Below are 16,218 nucleotides of genomic sequence, written 5' to 3'. Positions count from 1 at the left end.
GTAGTAGAAGAGATATCACCCTTGTCACATGAGATCAATCTCTCGATCTTGCTCCTTAATCTTCATCCAAATCCAACTATAAATACAAGAGGAATAAACTACTCTAACTATACTAATCTACTCTAACTAATGAAATAAGGAAATTCTAATGAAAATTACATTTTTTTGTGGAGTTTCTCTAGCCTTCCAAAGTTATGAAAATGGTCTCCAAAGGCTGCTATTTATAGATGATTCAAGCTCAAGGTGAGTTGTTTCTTGATTGGAAAAGTTGGCTTTTGAACTCATCAAGAGTTGTTCTCCAAGTTTCCACCCTCTTCTTGGTCAGATACAGCCGAATTTGCTTGCTGGAATTGAGCTGGAAAGTTGTGTGAACAAAGAAAAAGTTGCAGAGCAAGTTGCAGCAGAAAAACTAGAATACGCGACCTCGAATGTATGACCTTAGGTCGCGTATTGCACCCCATGTTTTCTCCTTTGCAGGTTTGCACTTTCTGGGCAGAATTCATCCTTGCTCTGTTTTTATTCCAACTTCAACTGATCTTTTCTTGATGATAGAAGCTGAACTAGCTCTTATGTAAAACATAAAAGTTGTAGCTCTTTGAGTTACTTTCCAATGCATGAAGAATCATTCAACGTGGAGATCTGTGGACCAAGAAATGACCAAAATACCTTCGACTATTCAGAACTCTGTTTTAGCTTTCGACAATGAAATTGCACTTCTGTATTTTGATTTTTTGACAATGAAAACAACTGAACTGCACTTCGATGTCTCATACCAAATATAGATCTATCTCTTATTTCAAAATGGTTTAAGAATCACATCAATCCAATACTTGTAACTCAATATATAGTCGAAATACCATAAGCTGTCAAAGTTGGAAAACTTCCTTTCTTTTGTTCTCTTTTGCATTTCATCTTTGCACTTCATGTCTTCTTTAAACTACTTCAAATCATCAACAATCATCCAAAAACGTTCTCAACTCACTCCATTTGATGATTGAATCATTAAACCAATAAAAACATGAAGTTTTCACCATTAAAATCCATAAAAATGCAATTTTTACACTTTAAACCATAAAATGCATATTTTCACTAGAAACTTAGTTGATTAGCTATAAAAGTAGTTAAAATACACCAAAACTAAATAATAAAACATACTAAAAATATGTAAAATATGCACTTATCAAAAGTCTGACACAATCCATTTCTTCTTGAGTTGCGAATTAGCAAACAGCTACTCTGGCGTGTCCATATCTTACTGATTCCAAGTCTTCTAGTCACTATTTACAATTCATCTTGAATGGAACGCGAATCAGCATGTTGAGGCTCGCTTGTGTATCATCAATTCCTTCAATTAGTTTTTGAGACCTAACTTGGTCTTAAATAGCGCGTACCAATGTTTGAAGTGAACCTTTGACCTTCGCATGAACCCTTCATAATTGAACTAATTGGAACATTCACTTCTTGGTCAACACTCAAACCTAGAATCACATATAGAAGTAGGTTTAACTCATATTGAGCAATTGGTATTATCTAGTGGTACGTACCTTTTGAATTTTGCCAAGTCTTGTAATTAACTTAACACGTGTGAAAAAATGGACAAGGATGTGGAACACCATTTTACACATTCACGATTAGGATAGTGTGGAAATATTCTCAAAGGTCACTTAATTAGCTTGGGCCTACAAATATCCATTTCCTCAATCTTCAATCATCAATCAATGAAACGTATAGTTCAGCCAACACTCTCTATAGATGCATCAATTCAAAATGGTATATAGCTATAACACCACAAGTATGTGTATATATCTTTTATATTGTCTGTAGGTACGTGTCCTACCATATATCAAGCACCTAAGCATTTTAGCTATAATGAAATCCAGAGACAGTGTTGCACAAAAAAGGAAAAAAAATTTCAAAAATTGAAATTGGAGAGGAAAGTCCAATTTACATTTTTTCCTTAGCATTGACAATATGATATTATTCTCTTCTTGATTGCTTGAATGATTTTGTGTTGAATCTCATGATCTCAACTTCATTGAATTTCTAACAGAAGTATAGGGATAAATATTAGTTGTACGTAAATCGATGAAATCTGTTGTCACATTTTTTTAGATAACAGACCGTTCTTTGCTCATACCTATGCATTCTAAACTTGATTAGCATGTGGTAGGATACGCATTGTTCCGAAATGACCGAAAGAATGGTCGTAGAAAGTAGAAGCTCTCATCTTTGAACTTTTCGAGCAACACATCTTTCTCTTGATATAGCAACTAATCTTTCATTTCCTTTTCAGGTTTGGATTCATTTTAAATAAGACTTGACTAGTTATCAAACTTCATAACTAGTCATGAATATAGTATCTAGTTGACATACAAAACTCAGTGATTGGAAACTACTTGCAAGCAACAGAGAAACAAAATAAATAGATACAAATTCAAACACAGACTGCCGTTTTATTTATTTAATGGTGCATTTTTGTTCTCATAAGTGCACCTTTGACATACTAAAACAAGGATACAAACTCAAATGCAGAGGGCATTTTTTATTTAATGGTGCATTTTTGCTGGAACAGCTGCACCTTACATGCTAGTACAACAGTGGGGAGATGTATGCGTGCCAGCAGTACATCATCCATGCATAAATTGAAAACCACACCAAAGACAGTGATAGATAATTAAAGTACTTCAAGGCGTTGATAGTCAGTTGATCAACGGCAGTGTTTGATTATTTCTTGTGCCAGATGAGTGTCAAGACTCCATCTGGGGTCTCAAAAACAAGTGCTTTGTGCAGATATGTGGCGCCCTCATAATCCTGGTTTTCAATGATAAGTGCGTAGTAATTGCCTCCAATGACGCTCCACGTGAATCCGCCAACCACGGCGACGAAAAGCAGCTTGCCGTGGTGAGCTTGTTCCACTACAAATTGTCCGATCTGAATCACGCGAGGGTCAGCCGGCTTCACTGGTTCTAGTGAACTGATGTCGGTCTGTAAATTCAAATCATTTTTTCCAATAAGAAAACGAAAAACAATTGAGTTCCCAAAATCAATTAGAATCCTTCAAATAAACAAACCACCAGAAATTAAATCCAACCAATTAATAAGAAACTACATCACTCGGAAGACAGTTAATGAAACAATGCAAGGGACCGCCTACCCACAGATGCATGTAGACAGCTGGAAATATAAAAAATTGCTTAAGACAATTCAAGAATGTTGTTTATGAGTTGATTGCCAAAACCACACATAAACTTGAAAAAGGAAGAAATCTAGCTAGGGAAACAATCACTATTCACCTGTCCAGTGCCAATAGCAGATTTGGCTGCAGCCATTTTCTCCTTAAAGATCTAGCTAGCTAATTAATAAGAATGAAAATAGATATCTGTAACTGGTTGTGACTCGAGAAAACTTGGTAGCTGAGTTTAGCACAATGAAATAACAAACCAGACTCCTTGTATTTATAGGCCTAAAAATGTGGTAATTACCCCATAAATTAGTTTGTCTTGTTGGACCTAATCACCAAAATCAGGGTCCACCAGCATGGAACACGTTTTTACACGTCCATGATGAGGTCAGTGTGGAAATATACTAATTACTGTTGCTAGGCCTATAATTATGTTACCGTTTTGTCATCACTCGAACTTTAGGCTTCATGCCCCTGGCCTGGTCCAATGACTAAGAGCTCCTCCTCTGTAAGGCTCAAAGTTTGAATCACAAGACTGATAGTTGGGGATGGGAAGGGATGTGGAGAGGAGATGGAGGGTTAAAAAAAAAACCTTAGGCTTAAATCTGATAATTCCAGTTGAGTAATAAGTCATATTTTTGGTATTTCTTTCAAGATTTGATGTATTTCTTAATGAGTTGATGTAAAAGAAGACATTGACAATTACACGAATAGATACATAAACTCTTGAAAGATCTCAATTACCTGTGATTTTCGAACTCCTTTATTATTTCGACTATTACAAGTGTAAAAAATTATATCTACATTACGAATATGAAATAAAAGTAATACAAATAATAATAGAAAGTCAACAGAGGTATGGAATTCCTCACTAGTCTTGCAAGTAAAATCACCGGTTAATTGAATGTTATTATCTTGACTAGTTATAATGGAATTTTTTCATGTATGTGAAACCTACTCTGGTAGTGAATCTATTATACTTATAACTAAACCATATCTACTCTCGTGGTTATAAAATTAACTACAAACTCATTCTTTCTATAAAATTATATGAAACAAATCACTAAAATCACAAAAGTGCACCTCTACTCTCGTGAGTGTACTTCCTAAGTTTAACACTTTTCTGAATTACTGTCAAATCTCAATTCTCATTACAAACTTAACACCTTAAGATTATCACAATTAATGACTAGCTAATCATGATTAGATAAGTAAAAGTGATAAATAACTTGTTCAAAATACTATCACCAAATAACCAAGTAAATATCACTAACAAGATATAGAAAGTTCATCCATAACTTTAGGTATAAATTTTAGTAAAACCTAATAAAATCCAAACTTGTATTATAACTAAATATGAAATCAAATATAAAAGAGAAAGTGATAGGAAAGAGGTCACCCTTGTCACATAAGCTCCAACTCTCCATCTTTACTCCTCAATTCTTCATGCAAATCTAGCTACAAGTACAAGATGGATAAATTATACTAACTATACCATACTAATAAACTAAAAAAAAAAAAAACTAGTGAAGACTATATTTTAGTACTGTTTCTAGCTTTCCAAAGTTATGAAACAAGCTCAACAAAGTCCTTATTTATAAAGGAATTAAAAGTCCATGTGAGTTGTTTTTAGTTGGCAATTTTATCTCTTAAAATCAACAAAAGTTGTTTCTTGAAGCCTCTACACTTTTCTTTACGGCTGCGGCCGAAATTCTGAATTAGAGAATTAGGAGTGTGCAAAATCAAAAAATAATGATTTATCGATCAAATTCGAATTTAATTCAAAATTTTCAAATTCGGTAATTTGAAATTTGGAATGGAAATCGGTTTTTCCTATTTCAAATTATGCGAAATCAGTTCAAATTCGGTAATGAAATTTTTGAAATCAAAATTTTCGATTTCAAATTCACAATTCGAAATTAGGAATCGAAATCGGTATTCAATTTCAAATTTGTTTTATAATATTTATATATATAATATAATATTTTTTAATAATATATGTAATATAAAATTTATATTATATAACATAATAACAATACATCTAACAAAACAAAACTCCAAAAAGGACAAAAATAGCTATTCTGTTTCTAATCCAATATTTTATGCAAATATCACTTTTATTGATACTCAAAAAGTCATGGAAGAGGCAAGACTATTGTGACATGATCATGGTTGCAGTTTAGTACAGTTATGTACATGGAAGATCAGGTAATCTTATAGAAGTAATTCAGAAATCTGAGTATTAAATCATACAGTGCATTTGGTGTTATCCAGTGTCATGGTCGGAGCTGCTACGATGATGAACTTGACTTTGGCGCCATCTTATAATTATTTTAATACGTGTGAAAATTTGACAAGGACCAATGTGGAATACGATTTTACGCATCGGTGATTTGGTCAATCCTCAAATTAAATATTAATTAGCTTGGCCTATAAATTAAATATTCATATACTCAATCTTCAATCCCTGTTTTTAAACAAAACGTACAGTTCTACCAACACTACAAAGCCACAGCTATTCAAATTGGTATATAGCTATAACAACTGTCATTACCTTAAATGCATTATTTTTTTTAATAAATGCAATAGCACTATGGATCATTTTACATTCCACCATTTAATAGAAACCATTAATATAAATAATAAAGGAAAAAACTCACTAAAGCTGTTAGGTCTGATCCCAGAAAATTGACTAACGAGAATAATAGAGTTCTTGCCAATTCGATTATGACAATAATAAAGCAAATAAATTAAACAAAGAAACGCAGGAATTTACGTGTTTTGGTCCAATTGACCTATATCTACGGACGAAGGGGTAGCAGATTTACTATAACAGAAAGAGAGTATAAAAGAAAGAGTACAAAACCCTAGAAAATAATTTTCAGGTTCAAAAGACACCTAAAACTAAAAACACAAAATTGTCTAAATAGCACTAAATACTTAAGGGCTCAAAGGCCATGACTTACTCTTTTGGTTTGATGCCAAACCAAAGCTCCTCTCAGACTAGGGTGTGAGCCCCCAAAACTCTCTCGGACTTGTGCATATGTTACTTGGGCTAGTGCCATGAGTATAATTAAACTCACTTAAGTCTATTATATTCATAACTGCCATAATTTCTTGAATGATTTTCTGTTTAATTTCACAATCTCTAATTCATTGAATGTTAAACAAAATATGGGGATAAGAATTAAAATCCAACAGCATGTAGATCTATTAATTTTGTTGTCACATTTTAAAGAGCAGATGATTCTTTGCTCATATCTATACATTTTAAACTTATTTGACACGGTAGGATACACGTTGTTTAGAGATGTCCAAATGAATGGTTGTAGAAAGCAGAAACTCTCATCTTTGAACTCCAACTTTTGAGTTACATGTCTTTCTCTCAATATATATCAACTCATCTTTCATTTCCTTTCCAGATTTGGATTCATTTTAAGTAATGCTTAACTAATAAGATTTTATAACTAGCCATGAATATAGCACCTAATTGACATACAAAACTCAGTGATTGGAACCTGCTTCCAAGCAATCGAGAAAAACACAGACGGCTGTTTTATTTATTTAATGGTGCATTTTTGTTCGTGTAAGTGCACCTTTGACATACTAGTACAATGACACAAACTCAAAGACACAGTGGATTTTTTATTTAACGGTGCATTTTTGTTGGTAGAACTGCACCTTACATACTAGTACAACAAGCAGGGAGATGTATCCATACAGAAACTGAAAACCACACCAAAGACACTATATAATTAGAGTACTTAATGTCGTTGATCCTCAGTTGATCAACAGCAGTGCTGGCTTATTTCTTGTGCCAGATGAGTTTGGTTTCACTTGGGGTCTGAAGAACAAGTACTTTGTGCAGATATGTGGCGCCCTCGTAATCCTGATTTTCAATGATAAGTGCGTAGTAATAACCTCCATCACCGCTCCACGTGAATCCTCCAACCACGGCGACGAAAAGCAGCTGGCCGTGGTGACATTGTTCCACTACAAATTGTCCGATCTGGATCACGTGAGGGTCAGCCGGCTTCACTGGTTCTAGTTCACTGATGCCGTTCTGTAAACCCCAAACATATTTTTCAGTATCAAAACCCAAAACAATTGAGTTCCCAAAATCAATTAGAATCCTTTCAAATAAACAACAACCAGAAAAATAAATCCGACCAATTAATAAGAAATTGTATCACTCAGAAGAAGCTTAATCAGACAATTCATGAGACCAATTAATGCGTGTAGACAGCTAGAAACACAAAATATTGCTTAAGAAAATTCAAGAATGTTAATGTTACTGTAATTTGCAACTCCTTATACTCTTCCAAACGTTTCTGTACAAGTTGTTTATGAGTTTATTCTCAAAACCACACACAAACTTGAAAAAGAAAGAAATCTATGTCTAGCTAGGCATACAATCACTATTCACCTTTCCAGTGCCAATAGCAGATTTGGCTGCGGCCATTTTTCCCTTAAAGAGCTAGCTAGCTAATTAATAAGGATGAAAATCGATATTTGTAACTGGTTACTGTCGAAAACTTGGTATAGGTGAGATCCAGACTCCTTGTATTTATAGGCCTAAAAATGTGGTAATGCATCCCATAAATTAATTTGTGATAATGTCGGACCTTATCACAGAAATCTTGGCCCACCAGCATGCAACATGTTTTTACACGTCCTTGATGAGGTCAGTGTGTGTTATTGTTTTATCATCATTCAAACCTTTGGCTTCATACTACCAGGCCGGGTTGGTAAGTGACTAAGATTTCCCCTACTATCATGTTCAGAAATTGAATTTTGAGACTGATAATTGTGAGCGGAAAGGGTTATAGAAAGGGGAGGGAGAGTTAAAAAGTAAAAAAATACTTTCGACTTGAATCTACTAATTCCAATCAAGTAATAATTTATATTTTTGTATTTCTTTCAGGATTTGATGTATCTCTTGGTGAGTTGATGTAAAAGAAGACGATTTACAATTACATAAAAAGATACATATATCTTGAAAGAACTATACGAACCAAAAGAATAAAAACCCGGAATAATATACTTGCCATTTATGACCACATTTTGTGGTTTAGAGTTTTTTTCTATTCACTCTACGAACTTATCGATTCAACTCTTATAGATATCGAGTCTCAACCTAAATTAGTTTAATTATTCAAGAAAGTTCTTAGAAATGCATCTAATGTCATTGCGGTGGATGATAAATGATATACGATGCCATTTTAGAAAGATTGTTATATCACTTCTTAAAACTGCCTATGTGATATTTAATCGCTTTATGAAAATTCTCCTTGTCATTTAAATAGGTTTCTTCAAAGTCAACGTGATCAGTTTCAGACTTTCACGCGTGGAAATAACCATAGTTTAGCTATAAGATGAGGAGTTTCAAGGATTACAAATTAATTCTACTTGCATGACTAGGAATGAAGTTGAGAAAGATATAGAGTGGATATGATATTTGTGAGTTGAGATGGTAACTCTATAACTTAAAACATTTTTTCTTTTAATAATGCACATAGGATCAAGAAAGTTGAAGTAACTATGATCAAGATCGTTGCTCACATAAAACATCTTATTTCCAGCTTTTATGGAAGATAAAAAAATATGTTATTCCAATTCTAGACCATTATTTTAACGCATATATCATTTCTAGACCATTTTTGTAGGTACAAGTGCACCTTTAACATACTAGTACCTCCGTTGGGGAGATGTATGCACGCCAGCAGTATATCATCCATGCATAAACTGAAAACCACACCATATATAGACACTAGACAATTAAAGTGTTTAAAATCATTGATCCAAATTTGATCGAGAGCAGTGTTTTAAAAGGCGAAATCATTATATGGGGTGTATTTTCTCCGCCTGGACGGGGTGTAAATCCTAAGGCACGGGCGTAAGCTCCACAATTTTTTTTTTTAGTTTTTAAGAAATAAAAATAAAAATACTTGTAATATTATATAAAAAAGAGGTTATTATCACTTTATCTACTTAAACTATATCACTCCAGTTAGTTTATCATCTAATGTTATCTTTTAGTCGCTTCATCCCATAAGTAATTCAACTCTACATGCTAATAAATTTTTGACAAAAATACCATTTTTTAATAGCATTACTACATTGTTCTTATCACTTTATCCCTTAAAATTATAGTAATATAATCGGTTTACTATCTAATATTATTTTCTAGATAGTTTACCCTATCGTTAATTTAAAAAGCATGTTCAAAAATTTTTAAATATATTTAAATATAAAAAATTTGGAATATTTATTCTTCCTTTTTTCACTCTAAGATTTCAAAAACATTAAAATAAAAGGATTTTCTTAAATTTATTTTTTTACACTTATTAATACCAGAAAAAGAAAAGGAGATAGGAAAAGAAGGAGACATAAAATTGGATTTTGTAAAGAAATAAAATAAGGAAGAATCTAATATTATCGTATTACTTTAATATCCACGAGATTACGATTGGAATTGGGTAGTAAACAGTTAAATAAAGTAATTTTAAAATAATAAAAATATTGAATTCTTTCTTATTTGTATTAAAAAAAAGAATTGGGCTCTCTCTCTCCCCCCTCCCCTATTTTTCTTTTTTTTTTCAATATTAATAAAATTACCAAAAAAAAAGAGATTAATGTTTTGACTTTTTTTGATACTAAAAAGGAGAAGAGTCGCTCTAAATTTTTTATTGTTTTTACTATATAAAAAGGAGGGTACTATCTTCTAAAGCTTTTTAACTTCCTTAGTTGGTTTAATGGTGGGATAAATTGCCTAACAAATAACTCTGGTGGGTGAATAATAATAAAGTTGTAGTTTATGTGGGTAAAGTGATAATAATTTTAAAACATGTCTTATCTTTTAGATTAATAAGCTCCATTAAATTTGACCGTTAGTTTTGGAGGTAAAATGACTAAAATGTAATGTTAAGAAGAAAATTGATAGTAACACCAAACGTTAAAGGGTAAAGTGATAATAACCCTAAAATAATAGTGTAAAGCCATAATATTTCGGCTATAAAGTAAATTATTTAGTTCAATTAATGGATGTTGGAGAACAAAATATGAAACTTTCAAATAATTTTTGTGGGAAAATGGTCAATTTTGTCCCTTAAAATTTTTGTTTGCACCAATTTAGTCCTTAACTTTTATTCCTAACCAATTTGATATGTAAAATTATTTTGCAGTTCAATTAAGGACCTTCGTGATAGTGTCACCACCTAAAATCGATTTGGCTCCTAATTAACCAACTAAACATGGGTAATTTTGGAATATCACTCACGGGATAGTAATCGTGTAAAAATCACAAGAGTAAACTTTTAAAAAGTTTTATCTAGTGATTTTTTACACGATTTGAAAGAGTTATCTGGTGATCTCTTTTATGATTTACTTGTTGTATTATAGTCTTGTGAGTGACATTGTCTTAATACCCCTATTTAGTTAATAAATTAGGAGCCAAATTGAATTTAGGTAGTGATTTGAAAATACAAAATAAATTTAAGTGCCAAATTGGCCATAAATAAAGGTTAGGGATTAAATCGACACTAACAAAATATTTTATAGACGTGATTGATCATTTTTCCATAATTTATTAATCAATCATAATTTGGAAAAGATAAAACAGCAATATGGCGGTTCTGCACAAAATGGGGAAAATTTTGAAAATGAAAAAAATGGATCGGTTTATGAGCAAAACATATCACAGAGTGTCCCTAATCTCTTGCGCAAAGTCCCTTTTCCTTCTCATGCCGTTTATTTTCTTATCCACTTTCTCCTCTTCTTCTCCCAAACTTGCTCTGCAATTCATTTCCTCTTCGCTTATTCGCTTCTGATTGGGAGAATATTGCGGGGACTCAAAACAACAGAGATTTTTGCTTTGCTTTGGATCTGCCAGTTACTATTTTTTATGTATAGGTTGTGTTTGCTTTTGTTATAGTCGTGCATAGGCTGTCAACATCTCTTGAGAGTGCTTCGTTGATGATCAATAAAAAGTAATGAGCCTACCAACAAAAAAAAAAAAAACCATATAGAGATAAGCGATTTAAACTTGAAATGAATCAACCGGTTTGATTGGTTGAACTGGAAACTGTTAGGACATGAATTAGTTGTAATAAATGCTCGAATTGGGCATAAATCAATTGAAGTCATACGATGTCGTTTGGGTTAGTAGTTAGTTAGTCGGTTAATTAGCAAATTGCATGTTGTTAGAATTGGTTATAAAAGGGGCCCACACATGTGAAGAAGACAGTCTTTGAGTAATAACAAATTTCATCTCATTTTTCTTTGATTCTCTTCTTCCCTTCTCACTCCCTCTGATTTCCTTTCTTCTGTTCCCCAATTTGTTCCCACATTCAACACTAACCAGCAACTCAGATTCAAGCCATTGAGCTTGAGGTCCTGACAAATTGGTATCAAGAGCTAGAAGATTCTCGGAACCTACCATTAGCAATGGCAGAAGGCACTAGATTCTGGTCATTGGAGGAGCAAGTAAGGAAACAAGAAATCAAGTTGCAGGAGTTGGTAGAATCTCTCCATGTATCACAGTCGGAGCAGCAGCAAATTAAGAAGGATCTGAAACAAGAACTGGAAGAGAGTAGCAAACGGATGGAAAGCCTATTAACAGGAATGGAGCAGAATTTTCACAAAATTTTGAAGCAAAAGCTGACCAATCTTCTGCTAAGGACTCCTATGAAGGAGAAAACCACCGAAGGGGATGGAAGAGTGCCAGTAGATCCTACGCCACTTTTACCAACTCCACCAGCTCACTACAGGATACAAACAGAAGGCGAAGCTCAAAAACTCCTCAGGAAAGACTGGAGTAAGTTTCAGATTCCAAATCCTCCTAAAATTGACTTACAGTTATTTTCTGGAGAACATCCTAGGGATTGGTTGAGGAAATGTAATAAATACTTCTTGAACTATCAAGTTCCAAACGAGCATAAAGTTGAAATCATTGAAGTGTATTTGGAAGACAAAGCTGACAAATGGTTTCAAGGTGTAAAAATTGAGAAGCCTAGACTAGATTGGGAGGAATTTGAAGATCTGTTATGTAGGCGGTTTAATGATAGGACGTGTAAGGATATAGTGGAGGAATTCAATAAACTACAGCAAGTAGGTAGTATTGATGACTATCAGGAGAGATTTGAGGAATTGAAACCTCTGATAATGATAAAAAAATAGAAACCTAGATGAAAACTAGATGAAAACTATTTCATTTCTAGTTTTATAAGTGGACTTAAGGAGGAAATTAAGCCTGTGGTCAGAATGTTGAAGCCTACTACACTGGCTGAAGCTCTTGAGCTGTCTCAATGGCAAGAACAAGCCATAAGAATCCAGAGCAAAGGACCTAACGAGAACACCAGGTCATTGGGAGAAAACAAATTTGGCATAACCAGGAGTACTGCTACTTTTGTGGGAGCAAATTCTTATAATGTCCCTGCCATTAATAATTTTAAGCACTCGAAGTTCAGGAGTTCACCAGGGGACACCAGAGAGCCAAAAAGGATATCTGCTCAGGAGTTACAGCATAGGAGGAGTAATGGTTTGTGTTTCAGATGTGGAGAGAAGTATGGGGTAGGACATTAGTGCAAAGTGGGTACTCAAATTGCATGATACTAGAAGAAGAAGAGGATGCTGCATTTGAGGATGCACTTGGAGAACAAGATGAGCAAACTGGGAATCCTGGACAGACCATGGAGATGTCACTGCATGCCTTATCTGAGGCTCTAAAAAGGACAACTATTACACTCATAGGCGTCCTGGATGGAGAGGAAGTACTGATATTGGTGGACACTGGGAGCTCAGACAGCTATATTAGTAGTGAGCTAGTAATTGGAATGGACATAAACTAACAGTGGGTGGATCAATCTTTTTCTGTCATCATGGGAAATGGATCCAGTGTCACCAGCAATGCTATATGCAAGGGGGTGAACTGGAGGATTAACCAACACAACTTTAGGTATGACCTCAAAGTGATGGAACTTGGAGGTTGGGACATAATCCTGGGAGTGGACTGGATGACACACTTTAGTCCCATCACATTTGACTTCCAACAGCTCAGGATATCTCTGCACCATGAGGAAGGTGAAATCCACTTACATGGCCAAGCAGATAACTATGATATGGACTTGATCAGAGGCAAAACCTTAAGAACATTTATAGAGTACAAGAGGCAGATGTGTATGGCTATGAGTGGCAAACAGGACAAGGACAGAGAGGGGGAATTAGAGCCTACACCTCAGGAGGTAGAGGCTCTGCTACAAGAGTATGAGGATGTATTCCAGACCCCTAACTCACTGCCTCCAAGTAGGAGCGTGGATCATGAGATACCTCTTAAACCAGAGGCTCAGCCCTTCAAACTGAAGCCTTACAGGTATCCTTATTGCCACAAGGAGGAGATAGAGAGGTAGGTTGCTGAAATGTTGCAAAAAGGCATTGTTAAGCATAGTAACAGTCCTTTTGCCTCCCCAGTGCTGCTGGTCAAGAAGAAGGAAGCCACCTGGAGATTTTGTGTGGACTACCGAAAACTGAATGAGATCACTGACAGATTTCCAATACCTAATGTAGATGAATTGTTGGATGAGTTAGCAGGAGCTGTGTTTAAAACCAAGTTGGATTTGACTGCAGGGTATCACCAAATCAGAGTGAAGCCGCAGGACAGCTTTAAAACAACATTCCAAACTCATTGTGGTCATTTTGAGTTCTTGGTAATGCCTTTTGGCCTCACCAACGCCCCTGCAACTTTTCAATCACTAATGAATCAGGTGTTCCAACCTTACTTGAGGAAGTTTGTCTTAGTATTCTTTGATGATATCCTGGTCTACAGTGCCACACTGGAAGATCATGTTCGTCATCTAAGAATTGTGCTAGAACTTCTGAGAGAATATCAACTATATGTGAAGAAATCCAAGTGTGCATTTGCTCAGAAACAAGTTGACTACTTGGGACACGCTATTACTGATAAAGGGGTCAGTATGGATAATTCAAAGGTCCAGAGCATCTCACAATGGCCAGTACCAAGATCTGTCAAGGAATTGAGAGGGTTTTTGGGAATTACTGGCTATTATAGAAGGTTTATTAAACAATATGGACTGGTATGCAAACCACTGACTGAGCTTCTTAGAAAGGATAATTTTAAGTGGAACCCCCAAGCACAAACTGCATTTGATCTGCTTAAGGAGCTCACGTGCTCAGCTCCTATTCTTAAGTTGCCAGACTTCAAGCAGCCTTTTGTGATAGAAATAGATGCCAGTGGAGGGGGCATTGGGGCAGTCTTGATGCAGGAAGGACACTCCATAGCCTTCCTAAGCAAGGCACTGTCAACACGTAACCTAGGCCTATCAGTCTATGAGAAGGAGTTACTTGCCTTGGCAATGACAGTTACCGAGTGGAGGCATTACTTGGTTGGCAATCACTTCATTATCAGGACTGACCACCAGTCCTTGAAGTACCTACTAGATCAGAAGCTGAACACTGCACTTCAGCACAAATGGATGACCAAGTTGATGGGATTAGATTATGAGATACAGTACAAGAAAGGTATTGAGAACCAAGTAGCAGATGCACTATCAAGGAGACCTGATCATGACTACAGCTTTCCCCTTCATTCCTGCCTCGCCATCACTACTGTTAGACCTGGATGGATTGAAAAACTGCAGAAGAGCTATGAGACTGATAACTAGTGTCAGGATATCATAGCTCAGTTATCACTGGATTCCACCTCGCACTCTGACTACACTTGGGTTGACGGAGTACTTAGATATCGAGGCAAGATCTATATTGGAAATTCCAGTGACATTAGAAGACAGGTCATTCAGGTCCTACATGCTTCAGCCTTAGGGGGACATTCAAGTCAGAGAAATTGTTGGCAGAAGGTAAAGAGTTTGTTCTACTGGCCAGGAATGAAGGAAGAGGTGGTGGCATTCATACAGAACTGTGACGTATGCCAGAGGAATAAATCTAAACATGTTCCCTACCCTGGACTGCTGCAACCAATCACCATTCCTAAAGAAGCTTGGTCTCATATATCTATGGATTTTATTGAGAAATTGCCCAAGTCACAGGGTTATGATACCATCTTGGTAGTCATTGATAGGTTCACGAAGTTTGGCCACTTTATTATGCTCACTCATCCCTTCACAGCTAAGATAGTAGCTCAAAGTTTCATGGACAACATATACAGACTGCATGGTCTACCAGAATCCATCATTACTGACAGAGATAGGATCTTTACTAGTGGCTTTTGGAGGGAGTTATTCAAGGTGATGGGTACAGAACTACATTATTCATCATCTTATCATCCCCAATCTGATGGACAAAGTGAATGACTGAACCAGTGTGTGGAAAATTATCTAAGGTGCATGACTGGGGAAATGCCTTCCCAGTGGAGCAAGTGGTTGGCAATGGCTGAGTGCTGGTACAACTCTACTTACCATTCCAGTCTTAAAATGACTCCATTTGAGGCATTGTTTGGATACAAACCAGTACCCTTACCTCTAGGTCCTTACTTGGAATCAGTGGTACCTGCAGCTTCTGACATGATCCAAGAGAGGAACAGGATTGCCAACTGCATCAAGGATAACTTAGTCAAAACTCAGCAAATAATGAAGTATTTTATTGATCAACACAGGATTGAAAGGGAGTTTACTGTGGGCTATTGGGTGTTTCTGAAGCTGCAGCCATACCGACAACAAACTATTGCAGTCAGGAAGTGCCTCAAGTTGTCTGCCAAGTATCTTGGTCCCTTCCAGGTAGAGGAGAAGATTGGCTCAGTAGCCTACAAGTTGAAGTTGCCTGCAGGCACCAAATTGCACCCTGTGTTCCATGTGTCCTTGCTCAAGAAGAAGTTGGGGCCACTACAGAACAGTTCAACCAAGCTGCCAGAATTAGACACTCAAGATCAATGTCCTCTCCAACCAGAAATCATCTTGAAGAGGAGGGTCATTTTGTGAGGAGGGCAGCCTGTTGTACAATTCTTGATCAAGTGGGATCAACTGGACTATGAAGAAGCTTCCTGGGAGGACAAGTCTTTTATTGAACAC

The 16,218-nt window shown here is 35.6% G+C and overlaps 2 long non-coding RNA genes across 2 annotated transcripts; both read right to left on the bottom strand.

Moving 5' to 3' along the window:
* Window positions 1-2,423: 2,423 nt before the first annotated feature.
* LOC113734745 (uncharacterized) lies at window positions 2,424-3,418 on the bottom strand. Its single transcript, XR_003459372.2, has 2 exons — window positions 3,294-3,418; window positions 2,424-2,985 (listed from the first exon to the last, which is right to left on the bottom strand). It is a non-coding gene; the product is annotated as an uncharacterized lncRNA (long non-coding RNA).
* Window positions 3,419-7,074: 3,656 nt separating this feature from the next.
* LOC140038042 (uncharacterized) lies at window positions 7,075-7,709 on the bottom strand. The gene is made up of 2 exons (XR_011841857.1): window positions 7,608-7,709; window positions 7,075-7,244 (listed from the first exon to the last, which is right to left on the bottom strand). It is a non-coding gene; the product is annotated as an uncharacterized lncRNA (long non-coding RNA).
* Window positions 7,710-16,218: the final 8,509 nt, after the last annotated feature.

Source organism: Coffea arabica, chromosome 3c (genome assembly GCF_036785885.1).
Source record: "Coffea arabica cultivar ET-39 chromosome 3c, Coffea Arabica ET-39 HiFi, whole genome shotgun sequence".
NCBI lineage: Eukaryota > Viridiplantae > Streptophyta > Magnoliopsida > Gentianales > Rubiaceae > Coffea > Coffea arabica.
This window is presented reverse-complemented; position numbering and strand designations above follow the sequence as displayed.